The sequence below is a fragment of the Hibiscus syriacus genome, unplaced genomic scaffold, assembly GCF_006381635.1.
Source record: "Hibiscus syriacus cultivar Baekdansim isolate YM2019G1 unplaced genomic scaffold, ASM638163v2 tig00001802_pilon, whole genome shotgun sequence".
Classification (NCBI taxonomy): Eukaryota; Viridiplantae; Streptophyta; class Magnoliopsida; order Malvales; family Malvaceae; genus Hibiscus; species Hibiscus syriacus.
In genome coordinates this window covers 354,985-374,104 of record NW_024061891.1, presented here as the reverse complement: position 1 = coordinate 374,104, position 19,120 = coordinate 354,985, and positions in this window count along the sequence as shown.

The window sequence follows — 19,120 nt, the reverse complement described above, 5'->3', positions numbered from 1 at the left end:
TAATTGAAGGCTAATCTAGTCCCAGGGAAAGTTCGTTGATTTTGATGTTTTCGTGTGAGTTATATTCGCTAATAAATGGGTAGGAGGGTTGATTGTTATTAAAAAATATCAAATGAAAATGAAAAAGAGGATGAAGGTTGTTTTAGTTATTTTATATATATTACTTGTCAATAAGACTAGTATTTTAAGAGTAACACGTGGTGGTTTGGGTCCACATGACCTAAACACGTGATATAATCTCCAGTTCAACCGGCCGGTCTAATTTTTCCATGTACGGAGCTGCCACAAACAAAGGGGCCGCCCACAATATATTAATTTATAATAAAAACCATTTTAAATGATTGCATGAAGTTACGTAATATATTTTCCTTAAGCATGCAGTGACGGAGTTAAAAAATTTAAATTACTATATCAAAGTTTTAGTATATTATTAAAGATAAATTAAAGAATTAAAATTATAATATAAGAATTTTAAAATAATATATGATATTTTTTAAATGTAACAGTATTAATATTTTGATTTAATACAAAAATAAGTATCTAAATTTTATCTCGAAAAACGTTTTAGTGTCTAAAGAATTTTTCGCTAAAAATAATTGTCTAACGTTTTCTCAGTTATACTTTTAGGTCTCTGTTGTTTAATTTTTATTTTTTAATAATAAAAAATTATTTTTAATTATAAAATAAAAAATAAAAAAAATAATTTATTTAAAAAAATCTCAACTTTTTACTAAAAGTATAAAAAACCCTAAAACGGTCATCGGTCATCGACCATCTCCGGCCACCATCGTCGTCATCGAATGATTGAGTTTTAGTCGTAATTGCACGGTGGTTCAAATGGTGGCAGCAGTGTGACTTATGGATGTCGAAATAGGATGGAATCGACAAAAAATGATGATGGTGGTCTACAAATCAACAAAACTTTGAACGCTTATCTACGACAAATAGTGGCATGTTATGACGAAACGTTAATGGAGGTTTGATTGGGGGTCGACATCGGTGTCGATGATGGTCATTGTCGATCGGCCGACCGACATAGAAGAGTGGAGTGGGGGAGGGGAGAAGGCACGGGGGTTCTGCTGGGTGCGTGCATTTTTTTTTACAAAAATATATTTTTAATTTTTAAATAAAATTTCAAAATTATCAGAATGACTCGTGTCACTTAACAGTGGACACCTAAAAGTATAATGTTAGAAACATGATGCACCTATTTTTAGCGAAAAATTCTTTAGACAGTAAAATATTCTTTAGATAATAAAGTAGATTATCATACTGAGAGTGGTCGACGCGGGATATTCGCTCGCATGGCTGTTACTATTGATCTCCATCGCTCATTGATTTCGAAAATTGTTGTTAATGGATCTATCCAACGTGTTGAGTATGAGTCCCTCCCAACCATCTGCTTCTCTTGTGGCCATGGTGAAGACACCAGATTTTGTCCTATAGCCCAAGACCAAGGAACCCAACAAAAACACGTGAAGCCCAACAGACTTCTATCGCCTCTCCACCGGCGCCGCAACCCTCATATGTGAGGACTCTTAACAGCCACCGCGCGTACGCAACCATCTCCTAGAATCTCGGCCATTATCAAGATATCAGCATTAGTATTTTACTAGGATTTAAATACCCAAAAACATGTGTACATGAACACTATAAATACAGTGTAATCCCTACTGTAATTTACACACGAATTACACGCGAAAATACCATAAAGACACGAACAGAGAAAGAGTGATCCCGAAGCGTTTGTAACAAGTTCGAGAGGAAATAAAAAGAAAGGTATTATTTTTACCTTTCAGTTGTTCTTGATACATGCATGTTGCCTTGATTGCCTTTGTTCTTGATTCAAAGCCAAAAAAAGAAAAGGTCGAGGACCCGAGGAGGGGCATTTCGAAGAGATCTCTTTAGATCCACCCTTCTGAGACCGTTTTTCTTTGAAAAAGCCACCGTTTTTTTTCCTAAACATATGACCCCTGTTCGTTGTTGTTGAAGAGAGTTGGAGAGGAAAAGAGAGGTAAGGGAAGGCTCGGTTTTGAGCTGAAGAAATAAATGAGGCAAAATGAAATTAATTTTTTTTAACTTATATGCAACCCATAAAACCGACGGACCCGATCCATGGACCTACAAGGTCCACGTGTTTCCATCAAAGAAGGGGTGAATTCCCTTATTCATCCCTCCATTTTTTTTAAACTTTGATTTTACCCTTAAATCTCGTTTTCAGTTTCAATTTTCTTTCGAATTGTGCTATCAATTTTGTTTTAGTTTCAATATAACTCATATTACTATCATGTATATTTAATTATCTTTTTTTTTCTTTTTTATTTATTCTTTATTAATTTTTCAGTATTTTAATTTATATATATATATATATATATATACTTTATATCGTCACTATATTTTATCATAATATATATGTATACGGCTAGTATTTTATTTATATTATTTAAATCTATATATTGTAATTACTTTTATTTGATTGTTTTTTCTTATTATATTACATTGTACATATGTATATTTTACTTTATTATTATTATTATTATCATTACTACTATTTTCATATATGTATTTTTATTTACCTTTTTTTTGCCTTTATATTTATTTTATACTTGTATTGATTAATTAATTAATTTATTTTTTCATTGTTCTTATTTGTTTATTTATGATATATATATTATTATTTATTCTATTTTATTTTATTTGTTTTCCTATCTTAACTTCTTTTTTTCTTTCCTTATCATATTTTCATTTTTCATTTTTTTCCTAACACATTTTATCTTTTGAGGAATTTTCAATCAATCGGAGGTAAGTAATTGAGCTCGCTATTTTACCTTTTAATTTAAAATTATAATTTTCTTAATTAAAGACAATTGAAAATTATATAGTATCAAAAGGGCAGTTCAAGGGTACTAACCCTTCCTCGATTGTAACCGACTCCCGAATCCGACACCCGAATCCGACACATATTTGGTAAAAGGTAGATCAGGTAAGAAATAGGGTACCCGATCAACCCATTTATTCTAAAATAAATGATCGGTGGCGACTCCAATTCATTTAATCCAAGTCGAAGCCCAATTTCAGGTCCACCCGAAAGACGATTCCGACAGCTTGGCGACTCCACTGGGGACAGGTAAGTGAGTCAGGCTAAGGTAATTTCCAGTTGTCTTTTTAACGAAAAGGGTAAGTTTAAATTTTAAGGTAAAATTTCGATCCGTTTTATTTACTTTTAATTATATTTTCGAGTAAATAGTTGTACTAATTGTTTTCTCATGATTTCAGCATTCAAAGTTTTTTTCACTTAAGGCTCTAAACCCGAGCACCAAACCCGTTTTAAGTGGGGGTGAAAACGACGCATTCGTGTGAATTTATTCACCGCATATGCCTAGCAAATAGCCTTCGGGATTCATATATCTTATGTCTTCGTGTGAATTTATTCTCCGCATAAACATAAGGGAATGTGTTCTCTCGAGTTTAACTTAGTCCACACAAGCCTGTGATGGGTTTAGGACTAAGGGACTGGTAAGCCCAAGGGGCACCGGCAAGGAGAACTCGGGTACCGTTTTTTAGAACCTAAACCGGGAGACTATGAAAAATTAGAGCCTACCCCGAAACCACATTCCGAAACCTAAGATATTTTTACCCTAATCATGTTTCTTTTTTATTTTTTCCTTTCGTCATTTTATATTTATTTATCTATTTTTTATTTTACTAACTTTTTTGTCTTTGTGTATATTTTTAGTATTTGCATCATAATAAGAGGTCATTGATCCCTAAAAAAGAGTTTGTAATACACAAAATAATCTGAACTAATGGATAAAGGTGTTGTAATACAAGAGATTAAAAACACTGATGTACGACTATGGTCTGAGAAGACTCAAAAGGAAAAGGGAGACAGTCTTCAAGAAAATTATGTGTCATGCAAGAACTTCGAGATATCTGGGACAGTTGGAAGAATGATCAGAAACATAAGTTCAGTCAATAGTACGGTGACATTGCACTTTTGCTTCATATCAAGACTGATGAGCCCTTAATAAGAGCTTTGGTTCAATCCTAGAACCCGGGTTACAATTGTTTTACTTTTAATCAGGAGGACATAGTGCCCACTATTGAAGAGTACACTACACTGATGCACTATGAAAGTATCAGACTAGAGAGGGCCTACCTTAAACACATTAAAAGCTAGCCTTTCAAGAATGCACTAGCCAAGGTTGCCGGGGTTGACAAAAATGGGTAACTGATCGGGCTCGATGTAAAGGCAGTGGGGAAGGAATTACTTGGCTTCATATCAAACAACTGATGAAGAACCATCCCGATGAGTGGAAGGCAATAGACCTGTTTGCACTGGGTCTGTATGGTCTGATTATATTCCCGAAGACTTTGGGTTACATTGATGTTGCTATGGTAGAGCTGTTTGAACAACTCCCAAAGCGAGTCAACCCAGCACCGGCCATCTTAGCCGAAACCTTTCGATCTCTCAACCATTGTCGAAGAACTAGCGGAGGAAGGTTAGTCGGATGTATACAGCTTCTTCAAGTCTGGATTTACAGCCATTTCTGGAAGACTAACGGGGTTGCCTACCGCCGATTTAGCACCACCTATTCACCTTTGGTAGAGTTCATCACAATGAAATGGCATGAAGGCGCTACAAAGGAAAAATGGATGAAGGTCTTCACTCATCTTCAGGACCGGGATATTACTTGGAGAGCCCCCTGGTTGTTCCTCGGTGACGTTCTTTTTCGATATGGGGATTCTGATACGATGACCTTACTTGGACTTTGGGGTGCAGTTGGGTATGCTTCGTTGCTAGCACTTAGACAGTATGGGGCACGTCAGTTTGTCTCGGTAATATGCGGGCTAGCTAGATCAGAGTTTGTGTATCATGGTGACAGTTATAAGAAGATGATCAAAGAAGCAGTTGATTCGTGGAAGAAAGTATTTCGGATGGATGTTGTAGCTGCCAGAGACATTCTTACTCCGGATTATATGGGGTGAAGATTGAGAAAAAATGATAATATCCCGGTACCAGACTGTGAAGACATCGGGACCATTGAGGAACATCTTAGGCCTGTCCCTTCTGAACTTAAGATAGCCAAGACAGAGTTTGAAGCTGTGAATAACGAACTGAAGCAGAGGGTTAAGGAACTTGAAGCTGAACGTTATCAATGGAAGCTAGATGCCGACTCTCAGAAAGACAGAGCAGACAAACTACAAAGATAACAAAAAAGTGTCCGTTTTGAGCTCGAAGATTTGAGAAAGGGGTATCAAGATAAAGTCAAGGATAACTCAAAGTTGAAAGTAACCTCTGAATACTGGAAAGACGAAGCTCACAGTCTGAAAAAGAAGTTCGAGGGGCCTGATGAAAAAGCTTAGAATGAACAGCTGAAAACTTCTCAAAGGCGCTTGACAGACAGTCAACATCAGAACCAACGCTTGAGAATCCGGGTGACTGACTTAGAGAAACAACATGAGAAAGATGGAAAGACAATAGCAGAGTTAGAAGTAGTTGTAGATGGGTTCAAGAAGCAAGTGAACGAGCTTCAGATAGTGTCTTTCGACGGAGGATTACAGTGACGTTTCCGTTGAGAGCAAGCACAACAAAGGGTAAAAGGTAGAGACGTAGTCATCTGAGATTTCCTAGAACAAGTACAGAAGGCAGCCCGTCATCTTCATGACCTAGCAAGGGAAGTCGGATTCGTTCGACAAGGCATTCAACCAGTGACAGATGAATGCAAAAGACTTGTCAATCTACTAGAAGCTGTTCGGGGTCTAGAGGATTTAATCCGAACGTACATTTGATTGTTTTTTATGTCTCTTACAAGATAAAACATTTTTGTCTAAATAAGAATTATTTATAATAATGGACATTTTTCTGGATCAATGTCTCTAAATTGCATACAACATGCATTGCATACTTTGCATTTTATATTTCATGTTTATTTTTATATTTTCCATGTTTTTATATTCGTATTAACAAACATAACATATCTCAGAAAAAGAAAGAGCAAACACCAAGTTTACCACCGCAAGCATTAAATACGCATTATCCACACAATACTCAAGCAAAGAAGAGACAAATGGAGGCCATAATTGAAAAACTCGAGGAGAACATGACAAGACTGCAAAAAGAACTGGAAGATAAGATGGCTCAAAACAGTCAGAGCACTCTGGAGTCCATCAAGAAAAATCATGAGTCCTTGGTCGTCCAAATCGTGGCCAAGTTATCGAGTTTACTGCAAGCTAGTTCAGTAGGGGGAAGTCCATACGAGGGGGTAACCATATCACCAACCCCACAGGTGGTTATTTCACTCGAGATCTTATCTAGACCATAAGAAAATTCTTCTACTGTCAAAGGAAAAGCATCATTTGCTATAAAAGTGCAAACTTCCACAACTAATCCTGATAATCATTCAGTTGATTACAATATCCTGGATTTCAATGAAGATGACAAAGCAAGAAAGATGGAAGAGAAGATCAGTATGTTAGAAGATTGAATGAAGATGGTCCAAGGGGACCATGATTATTATGGAGTGGATGCAAGGGAGCTGAGCATGGTTCTAGATTTGATACTTCCACCAAAGTTTAAAGTTCCTGAGTTTGAGAAGTTCGATAGGAACAGCTGCCCATCAACCCATATCACTATGTTCTGTCGGAAAATGACAGGATTTGGGGGGAATGACCAACTCCTGATCCACTGCTTTCAGGAGAGCCTGTCCGGTTCAGCTATCCGTTGGTATAACCAGCTCAACCGAACTCATATCAAGACATGGAAAGACTTAGCTAAGTCTTTTCTGGAACAATACAAGCATATAAACTATATAAGACCAGACCGGGTTATGTTACAAAGCCTGGAGAAAAAACACATGAGAGTTTCTGACAATATGCACAGCGATGGAGGGATTTATCTGTGTAGGTTCATCCACCTTTGGATGAAAAGGAGACTAGAAAGTTGTTTGTACAAACTCTGAAGGCACCTTACTTCGGGCACCTGGTGGCAATTACATCGGGAGATTTCTCAGATCTAGTCATGGTCGGTGAAATGATTGAGTTGGCTATTAAACAAGGAAAGATTGAGGGAGGAGACTCCAGTAAAAAGTCTCCTATGAAGAACATAGACCGAGAGATCAACAATGTCAACACTTACAACGTCAACAAGGGTATTACGGTCTCAAGCTCAAAAACCACTGCAGCTGTACCAACCGGTACTTTTAACCAAGCTTAGAGAAAACCAAAGAAAGAAAGGGAAATGGAGCAGATCGATCCCATTCCCATGACGTATAAAGAGTTATATCAACAACTCTTCGACACTCATGTAGTGTCGCCTTACCCAATGGATCCGATGAAGCCCCCGTATCCGAGATGGTATGATGAAAATGCTCACTGCGAATATCATGGTGGTATGCATGGGCATTCAATCGAAGGTTGTCTCGCATTCAAGAGGCTTGTACAATGAATGTGGAACAAGAATTGGATCACTTTCGACTCTGAAACACCAAACGTTACCCAGAATCCCTTGTCTAGTCATCCGGAGACCAGAATTAATGCAATCACCACCGAAAATAGCAGGAGAATTAAAACTAGTGTTTCAGAAGTCAAAGCTCCTCTGGCTTGGGTATGGAGCCAAATGGTAAAGGCAGAGCTTCTTACACCACAGTTATGTGCAGCAAAGGGTGAAGGTGGTAACTATTGTTGTTATCACAACGAAGAGGGGCATAAAGTGTAAGAATGCTCTGAATTCAGGACATTAGTCCAGATCATGATGGACCAGAAAGAGTTGGAGTTTTACGAAGAAGTTCAGGATTCCCTGGAAGCAGATGTTTACGCTACCGGAGAATCATCAGACAAAAGACTCGGTAGGGGTAATCCTTTTGTTATTACCCATAAAGCAAAGATGATAACAGCAACTCCGCAAGAAAAGGTGGTGATCACGGCACCTCGATCTTTTCAATACAAGGATAGTCGGTAAGTGTCTTGGAAATACGAATGACAGGTGAGTACTTCCAAAGAATGTGATAGCAAGGTGGGGGCAAAGACTATTAGAGCCCTTCAAGGAAGACGTGCTGGCTATCAATGAACCTATAAAGGGGGAAGAAACTAAAGAATTCCTCAAATTTTTTGAAGCATAGCGAGTACAGTATTGTAGCCACAGCTTGCCAACACGTACTTCAATGTTGGGATTTTTATCAAGCTCTGAAGCACATCGGGAGGCACTGTTGAAAATCCTGAATCAAACGTTCGTGCCACAAGACATACCAGTCAGCAAGATGGATCGACTGGTAAATAATATTCAAGCTGATAATCTCATCTCATTCTCAGATGATGAGATTCCATCCGGAGGAAGAGGCCGAACTAAGGCATTACACATCACTACCTATTGTAAGGGGCATGCCCTATTGAGTGTGTTGATCGATAACGGCTCAGCCTTGAACGTGATGCCTTTGGTGACATTGAAGAGGCTGCCAATATATACCTCTCATATGAGAGCCTGTCAGAACGTGGTCCGAGCATTTGATAGGACTAAGAGAGAGGTTATTAGCAAGATCGAGGTGCCATTAACCATCGGACCTGCCACCTATAATATCGAGTTTCTGGTGATGGATATCATACCTTCTTATAACTGTCTTTTGGGAAGGCCATGGATTCATCAAGCTGGTGCAGTACCATCCACACTGCACCAAAAAATTAAATTTGTTATTGATGGGGCCTTTGTAATTATCAATGCTGAGGAATATATTGTAGCAAGTGTGACCTCGGAGGCCCCATACATCGAAGTAGAAGAGGAAGCGGTGGAGTGTTCATTCTGTTCCTTGGAATTTGTGAATGCCACCTTTGTGGCAGAAGGAGGAACGGTTCCTATACCTCGGCTTTCTAAGTGTACTAGAATGGAGATCATGCAAACATTAGGACGAGGTGCCAAGACTGGAAGAGGGTTTGAGAAATTTCTGCAAGGAATGATTGCTCCAGTCCTTCCTATTTTAAAGCCAGACCGGTTCGGGCTCGGCTTTCAGCCCAATTACCATGAAAGAAGAAAGAAAGTTCAGAAGAACCGAGAGAGAAGACTGGCCAGGCTGACTGGAAGTGAACTTCAATGGGAACCCATGACATTCCAGCCTCTTTGCCATACATTCAAATCGGGTGGTTACGTGTTTGAGACCACCTCATCCGATTTAGGAGCGTCTCTGGAAGATCTGATCATCAATGCCATAACCACTGGAAATGCTGACGACACAGTTAGATTTGGGATATGCCCTCTGCCACCTGGGTTCATGCCTAGCCGTTGGTCGATCGAAGAACTACCTGTGGTTTACAAGAGTCTTTCAGAGTAATATTCGAACTATCCCTATTTGCCTATACTCGGGGCAATAGGTGATCTTTTGTAAGGGTTAATAAACATTATGTTTAAGTTCAATAAAAGATGCACTTTCTTTTCTCTTCTCATGGCAAACAAATTTTCTTTTATTTCCTTTTGAATTCATTGTCTATCTTCTTCACTTCAGTACTTCATTTCTACTTTCTCTCAAATTTAATTCTTGACTATTTCGTATGTGATATTTTCCTCTCACACACGCACATTTTCCCTTCTTTGAGATCCCCAGATAACAATAATGTAGGCACTAATGATCCTGATCCTGATCCGGAGGTGGATTTTGAATCTTCCATTTGTCTCGGGGAATTTGATGAATGCGACACCGAAGAGGAGTGCAACTTGCCTACCGAATTATTGAGAATGGTAGAAAAAGAAGATAAACAAATACTGCCCCATAAAGAGACAATCGAAATCTTGAATCTGGGCACTGAGAAAGATCGAAAGGAGGTTAAAATCGGCACAACTCTTTCGACTGAAACAAGACACAACCTAATAGCCTTACTTTAGGAGTACAGAGAGGTGTTCGCTTGGTCATATCAAGACATGCCAGGATTAGACACATATATGATAGTCCACAAACTGCATATCAAACCAGAATGCAAACCCTTGCAACAAAGAATGCGACCATAAATGCTCATTAAGATCAATGAAGAAGTCAAGAAATAATTTGATGCCGATTTTCTTCAAGTGGCCAAATATCCGGAGTGGGTGGCCAACATAGTGTCTGTACCGAAGAAGGACGGGAAAGTACGCATGTGTGTCGATTACCGGGACCTTAACAAGGCAAGTCCTAAAGACAACTTTCCTCTGTCACACATAGACACTCTGGTGGACAATACAGCCGGGAATAACTACTTTTCATTCATGGATGGATTTTCGGGGTACAATCATATCAAGATGCACCCTAAAGTCATGGAAAAGACCACTTTTGTTACAATGCGGGGAACTTTCTGTTACAAAGTGATGCCTTTCGGATTAAAGAATGCTGGGGCAACATATCAAAGAGCTATGGTGACTCTGTTTCACGACATGATGCATAAAGAAATCGAGGTTTATGTCGATGACATGATTGTCAAGGCACAAACCGAGAATGAACATGTCGAGCATTTGAGAAAGCTCTTCCAAAGATTGAAGAAGTTCCAGCTATGACTGAACCCTAGCAAGTGTACTTTCGGGGTGACATCCTGGAAACTTTTAGGCTTCATGGTCAGTAGAAAAGGCATTGAGATTGATCCTGACAAAGTTAAGGCTATCCAGAATCTACCTCTACCTCGAACATAAAAAGAGGTTCGAGGTTTTCTGGGCAGATTGAATTACATAGCTCGGTTCATATCTCAATTAACCGATAAGTGTGATCCAATCTTTCGCCTTCTCCGAAAGAACAGCCCGGAGCATGAGATGAAAACTGTCAGATTGCATTCGAAAATGTGAAAGAGTACTTGTCTCGTGCTCCCATCTTAATGTCCCCCATCCCAGGCAAACCTCTGTTCTTCTATCTATCCATATTTGAGAACTCAATGGGGTGTGTTTTGGGTCAACATGACGAATCCGGAAGAAAGGAAAGAGTCATATACTATCTAAGCAAAAAGTTCACCGATTGTGAGGTCAGATATCCCCATATCGAGAAGGTTTTTTGTGCACTAGTCTGGGCTACAAAAAGACTCCGACAATATATGTTGTATCATACCACTTGGCTGATCTCTAAGTTAGACCCTTTAAAGTACATGATGGGTGTACCTGCTCTATCTGGAAGGTTAGCTCGATGGCAGATGCTCTTGTCTGAATTTGACATCGAGTACGTGAGCTAGAAAGTAATCAAAGGAAGTGTCATATCAGATTTCTTGGCAAGCAGAACCGATGAGAATTATGAGCCATTAGACATTGATTTCCCAGACGAATACTTGATGGCCTTATCTTTAGAAGAAACAAGTACTTCAACAGACAGTTCCTGGAGAATGTACTTCGATGGGGCATCAAATGCATTAGGACATGGCATCGGGGTAACACTGATATCTCTATAAGGAAGTCACTACCCATTTACCAGCAGACTGAACTTCGATTGTACCAATAACATGACATAGTATGAAGCATGTGTCTTGGGAATTCAAGCTGCACTGGGGTAAAATATAAAGACCTTGCGGATATACGAAGATTCAGCATTAGTAGTCTATTAGCTCCGTGGAGAATGGGAAACCAAAGATGCAAAACTGATGGAATACCGGAAGCTAATACTGAACCTGCTCGAAGAATTCGATGAAGTTACCTTCCTTTATGTGCCAAGAGAGAAAATCAAATGGCTGACTCCTTGGCTACCTTGGCAGCCGCATTCAAAGTTGGCGGGGAGTCTGAAATGATGCCAATTAATATGCAGTCGTATGAGTATCTGGCTCATTGCTACCTGATTGAAGAAGTAAAAGACACTAAGCCTTAGTACTACGACATTTTGCAGTATATCAAGCATCGAAGTTATCCAGAGGAAGCCACTGAAATTGATAAAAGAACCATTAGAAGGATGTCAGCTGGATATGTCCTTGATGGGGAGGTCTTGTATAAGAAAAAGCCATAATCAAGTTCTGTTAAGGTGCGTCGATACTGAAGAGGCAAAAATGATAATGGAAGAAGTACATGACGGAGTTTGTGGAGCACATGCAAATGGGCATATGTGGGGCATGGATGTTATTGGGCAAATCTATCCAAAGGCTTCGAATGGTCATCGTTTCATCCTTGTAGCCATCGACTATTTTACCAAGTGGGTAAAGGCTGCTTCCTATGTCAGTGTCGCTCAATCCGTTATTTGCAAGTTTTTGAAGAAAGAGATCATATATCGGTATGGTTTACCTGAAAGGATCATTACCAATAATGCTACAAACTTGAACAATAAAATGATGAAAGCTGCTTGTGAGCAATTCAACATAAAGCACAACAATTCTACTACCTACAGACCAAAGATGAATGGCACAGTAGAAGCAGCAAACAAAAACATTAAAAAGATAGTGGAGAAGACGATCGATACCTACAAAGACTGGCATGAGAAGTTGCCTTTCGCTTTGTTCGCTTACCGAACCTCAGTACGAACCTCGACTAGGGCAATTCCATTTTTATTAGCTTATGGAATGGAAGCAGTGCTTCCTATTGAAGTTGAAATTTCGTCATTACGGGTATTGACAGAAGTTAAACTGGATGACGCAGAATGGGTGCAATCCAGATACGATCAGCTTAATCTGATAGATGAAAAGAGACTGAAAGCCATTCACCATGGTCAAATCTATCAGAAATGAATGATTCGAGCACATGACAAGAAGGTACGCCCGAGAATATTCTGTGAAGGAGATCTGGTGCTAAAGAGAATTTTGTCAGTCCATAAAGATTTCCAAGGAAAATGGACGCCAAATTGGGAAGAACTTTATGTCGTGAAAAAGGCCTTCTCCGGAGGAGTCTTTGTCCTAGTGGAAATGGACGGACCCGAACTGTCATATCCCATCAATTCGGATGCAGTCAATAAATACTTCGCTTAGGATGAAATCCTGAAAGGGCGTCCAAAGTCGGAAAAAAAACAAAACAAAAAGTGAAAACGTTTAGGGTGAAAACCTGAAAGAGCGCCCTAAATTGAAAAAATGAAAAAAAGAACAAAAGAACAAAAGAAAAAGAGAAAGAACAAAAATAAAGTGGGTTCAAGATGAAAACCCGCAAAGGGCGTCTTGCAACCAATGATGGGTCCAAGTTGAAAACCCGAAAGGGCGATTTAGATAATTCAAGAAATTCAGACAGTTGAAACTCCCCGGCATCTGAATTTTCCACAGACTCAACGAGTTGAAGAAAGGTTGCACTCTCTTGAATGTTGTCGCATTTTCAAAGATCCTTTGACAAAGGCTATATTCAATGTCACCTAACGGCTTTTCAGCTCAGAAGTGCCCACATTATTTAAATCTAAGACATTCATTTACACCTCATCATGTCTTCATCTTCCAGAATATATGTCATGTATTACTTGTTCCTTTTTCCTCATGAATAAAAGACAATATTTTTTTCTCCAAACCAATTCCTTTTGAGCATCTTGGATTGAGCTTAAACTTAATGATTAATTTACTTATGCAAAAGATATTTGCATATTACTGTACAAAGATTCATTGAAAAGTACAAGTACTCGGAAGCCGATCAAGGCTCATGTACATACTTGAGATTGGTAGAGAAACATTTCCCAAATCAAGAAATAAATAGAATGTGCACATCAGATTTGAACATTTGAAGAATTAAAGATCAGGGATCAGAACTTCAAGATTCCAGAGTCAAGATTCCAGACATGCAATCGGAGATCGAGATTTCTCTCCAGAACCCAAAATAACATATGTTGCATATGCAGTTTAGGCACACCTAAGAGCATTGCATTCATAGTATCACATATATGCATAACTTTTTCAGGTTTTAGCTAGAGTCAATTTCAACTTCGCAGCGAAGGATATTGAACTCGAAGTGACACAATTTGTTCGAGAGTAGATTTCAACTTCACGACGAAGGATATCTAGCTCGAAGCCAAACTTCACAATAAAGGGGTCATCCACGTTTTCAACTTCATGGCAAAGGAAATCGTGTCTACCCGTAACATTCAATACTTGGATTTCAACTTTACAGCGAAGGATATTCAAGTCGAGGCTCAACTTCACGACGAAGGGGCCATTCGCGATTTCAACTCTGTGACGGAGGATATCGTACCCACACATCCACGATTTCAACTCCACAACGGAGGATATCAAATCCACACATCCGTGATTTCAACTCCACGACAGAGGATATCGTGCCACTCGAGACAACACAAGTTCAACTTCACAACGAAGGGACGGTTGGTTATCAACAAACAACTTTTCAGTTTCATTCAGAGTCAATTTCAACTTCACAGCGAATGATATTGGACTCGAGACAACACAAGTTCAACTTCACAACGAATGGACGGCTGGTTGTCAACAAACCATTTCCCAGTTTCAGAGCCAAAGCGAAGGATATTGGACTCAGGACAACACAAGCTCAACTTCACAACGAAGGGGTGGCTGGTGTCAACAAACAATTTACCAGTTTCAGATTCAATTTCAACTTCACGATGAAGGATATTGGCCCCGGAACAGCACAACTTACATTGGATTTTAACTTCACGAGGAAGAATGTCCAATTCCCAGGCTCAACTTCACGACGAATGAAACATATACATAACAACTTCACAACGAAGGGTATCATACCCTAACAGGTTGACCTTACTTCACGACGAAGGAGTCATCTGTAACACATCAACACCAAAGTTTCCAGGTCAAGTTCCACCTTCACGACGAAGTATCTTGAGCCAGAAGACGATTCAGAGGCTACTTGTCAAAAGCTTTGAGCTCGTTTTCAACTTCACGACGAAGGATTTCGTACTCAGAATTTTCCAGTTTAAACTCAACCTCACAACGACAGAGACATTTTGTGATTGACGAATCATTTTCAATATTGGATTTCAACTCTACAACAGATGATATTCGATATGGACAAAATTCGTGTCTTGTAATATTTGCTCCATTTTCGTTACACGATAATGAGCAAAGAGGGGCAGCTGAAGACACCAGATTTTGTCCTATAGCCCAAGACCAAGGAACCCAGCAGAAACACGTGAAGCCCACCAGACTTCTATCGCCTCTCCACCGGCACCGCAACCCTCATATGTGAGGACTCTTAACAGCCGTCGCGTGTACGCAACAATCTCCGAGAATCTCGGCCATTATCAAGATACCACCATTAGTATTTTATTAGGATTTAAATACCCAAAAACAGGAGTACATGAACACTATAAATACAGTGTAATCCCTAATGTAATTTACACAGGAAATACACGCAAAAATACCATAAAGACACGAGCAGAGAAAGAGTGATCCCGAAGCGTTTGTAACAAGTTCGAGAGGAAATAAAAAGAAAGGTGTTATTTTTACCTTTCAGTTGTTCTTGATACATGCATGTTGCCTTGATTGCCTTTGTTCTTGATTCAAAGCCAAAAAAAGAAAAGGTCGAGGACCCGAGGAGGGGCATTTCGAAGAGATCTCTTTAGATCCACCCTCCTGAGACCGTTTTTCTTTAAAAAAAACCACCGTTTTTTCCTGAACATATGACCCCTGTTCGTTGCTGTTGAAGAAAGTTGGAGAGGAAAAGAGAGGTAGGGGAAGGCTCGGTTTTGAGCTGAAGAAATAAATGAGGCAAAATGAAATTAATTTTTTTTTAACTTATATGAAACCCATAAAACCGACGGACCCAATCCATGGACCTATAAGGTCCACGTGTTTCCATCAAAGAAGGGGTGAATTCCCTTATTCATCCCTCCATTTTTTTTAAACTTTGATTTTACCCTTAAATCTCGTTTTCAATTTCAATTTTCTTTCGAATTGTGCTATCAATTTTGTTTTAGTTTCAATATAACCCATATTACTATCATATATATTTAATTATCTTTTTTTTCCTTTTTTATTTATTCTTTATTACTTTTTCAGTATTTTAATTTATATATATATATATATATACTTTATATCGTTACTATATTTTATCATAATATATATGTATACGCCTAGTATTTTATTTATATTATTTAAATCTATATATTGTAATTACTTTTATTTGATTGTTTTTCTTATTATATTACATTGTACGTATGTATATTTTACTTTATTATTATTATCGTTACTACTATTTTCATATATGTATTTTTATTTACTTTTTTTTGCCTTTATATTTATTTTATACTTGTATTGATTAATTTATTTATTTATTTATTTTTCATTGTTCTTATTTGTTTATTTACGGTATATACATTATTATTATTTATTCTATTTATTTTATTTGCTTCCCTATCTTAACTTTTTTTTTCTTTCCTTATCATATTTTCATTTTTCATTTTTTTCCTAACACATTTTATCTTTTGAGGAATTTTCAATCAATCGGAGGTAAGTAATTGAGATCGTTATTTTATCTTTTAATTTAAAATTATAATTTTCTTAATTAAATACAACTGAAAATTTTATAGTACCAAAAAGGCAGTTCAAGGGTGCCAACCCTTCCTTGATTGTAACCGACTCCCGAATCCAACACATCTTTGGTAAAATACAGATCAGGTAAGAAATAGGGTACCCGATCAACCCATTTATTCTAAAATAAATGATCGGTGACGATTCCAATTCATTTAATCCAAGTCGAAGCCCAATTCCGAGTCCACCCGAAAGACGGTTCCGACACATGGACATCTAAAGGATAATTGCCCTACTATACCAACACCTACCCCGTCAAGCACTACTACTGTAAACCAGTCTGCTACTCCTGCTGCCCTGCAAACAGAAGAGCCTCGTTTTGGCCCTTGGATGGTGGTTGAATGTCGAACGCGGCGAAATTCCAAGAAACAATCTACCCCGAACATGACAAACAACTCTGGCTCCAGGTTTACGCTGATTGCTGATGCCCATCCGATATACTCCACCCATGGAATCCCCTCTGAGAGTCTAACCAGATGCAACCATTGCTTATCTTCCATCCGAAAAGCAAGTCTCCAAACCAACGAGAAAAATCGCTAGTAGATACCCTAAAAATTTGAAAGACAAGAGTCCGATGACTGCGAGGAAACCCCTCTCAGTTTCTGCTTCGAGCATTCGAATCTTTCACCCTAAATCATCATTTGTTGGCCAAACCAGCAGCTTTCGCCGTGCGCTAGACCCTTCCCAGCTTACCTTGATCCTCGAGAAGAATAAACATTCCAATGTCACCATATCTGAAAACACCAGTCCTAATATTCTACAAAACAATACTCCTAATGCTCATGTCATTATTCCAGACCCCAACCAGTTTGTCACAGCGCATCCTCTAGCTCCAGACCCCTAGCAATTGCCAATGCAAGCAGTGCGACCAAATGAGTATCAACCCATTGACTCAGCTGCCTCAATGCAACAGAACGTAGGCCATGCGGAAGCCATGCTTTAGTAACTTTGCTTCCATCTCTCCCGTTTGTTGTTAATGATTTGTAAACTTTTTTTGCTGGAATGTTCAAGGGTGTGGTCACCCAAAATTTGCTTCTGTTATTCGGCAGTATGTCCGAGATCACAAACCAGATGTAATTGCTTTTGTTGAACCGATAATTAGTGACTGGAAAGCTGATCTTCTCATTAAGAAACTTGGTTTCCCTAACTCTCATCGAATTGAAGCCATTGGATTCTCCGGCGAAATCTGGGTTTGCTGGTTTGACACTGTTATGATTGTCCCTCTCATCAATCACTCTCAGTTCATTCACCTCAAAATAACTTGTATCGCTGATCATAGCTCCTCTTTTGTCACTATTGTTCATGCCAGTCCAAATGCCTCAAAGCGCAAGAATCTTTGTCCCTGGCTTCGTTATCTAGCTTCTGTTGCAAAATATTGAAAAATAGTGTTGTAGTATTATAATCTAAAATTTCGTTTCAATAATAAAAAAAATTATGAAATTAAAATAGAACCTGTATTCGGATGGAACTGAATAATAGAAGAAGAGTTTTGTTTAGGCCTGAATGAACAGTTTCCTTAAGACAGATTCATTCTCTCCTCGGTGCTTTGAGTAACGTTGGACATCGGTCTCCCAGGATACAACAACAAACGTTCATAACAATAAGCACAATCGTAGTGAACAATCGAACGCAATCTTTGTCTTTATCTATCACCGGAAAATGACTTTGGAAGAATGGAGAATTAAAAGGAAAGTACTTGAAAGAAAATAGTAAAAAGTTGTGTGTTTAGATGTGTCACAACTTAGCCTTTATATAGGGAGAGGAATTTGTAGTGAAAGGTTAAGACCTTTATTGAAATGTGTTAGGTATGGCTCATAAATATACCAGTAAAGAGGACAGGAGATGGAGCGGAGTGAGCGAAGCGAACATCAACTGTCCTTACAAAGAAAGTCTCGTTGTGGGGTTACAAATTATGTGGGTTGTGGGTGCGGGGGCGCAGCCCCCGCGGTACGGTACATGGTTAATTTTGTAATTATGTACCAGGATTTTCTATTATAAATAGAGATGTAACCTAGACCTAAAATATCATTGAATAAAATTCTAGCGCCGCCTAGGCACCGAGGACGTAAGCACATTGCCGAACCTCGTAAAATTCTCGTGTTCTTTCGTTTTCTTTACCCGTTTTCGTCAACAATTGGTATCAGATGTCAGGAGCAAAATTCGAAGTCGCGAAATTCGATGGTCAGGGTAACTTCGGATTATGGCAAACGAGGGTGAAGGATCTATTGGCGCAGCAAGGGATCTTGAAGGCTTTGCGACCTACAAAGCCGGCGTCGATGGATGAGGAAGATTGGGAAGAATTGCAGCAGCGAGCGGCAGGAACCATACGATTATGCTTGGCGGATGAGGTCATGTATCACGTCATGCATCTATCGTCTCCAGACGAAATTTGGAGGAAGTTGGAAAGTCAGTTTATGTCCAAATCCTTAACGACAAAACTGTATCTGAAGCAGCGGCTGTATGGGCTGAAGATGCAGGACGATCACGATTTGGCGCAACACGTGAATGTCTTCAATCAAATCGTTTCTGATCTGGCTCGGCTTGATGTGAAAATTGAGGATGAAGACAGAGCGATGATTCTGTGTGTTCGTTGCCTTCCTCTTACGAACACATGGTGACTACTCTACATATGGGAAAGAGACTATCAACGTTGAGGAGATTACTGCAGCCTTGTTGGCTCACAACCAGCGGAAGCAGAATGCAGGGGAAAGCTCTCAAGCCGATA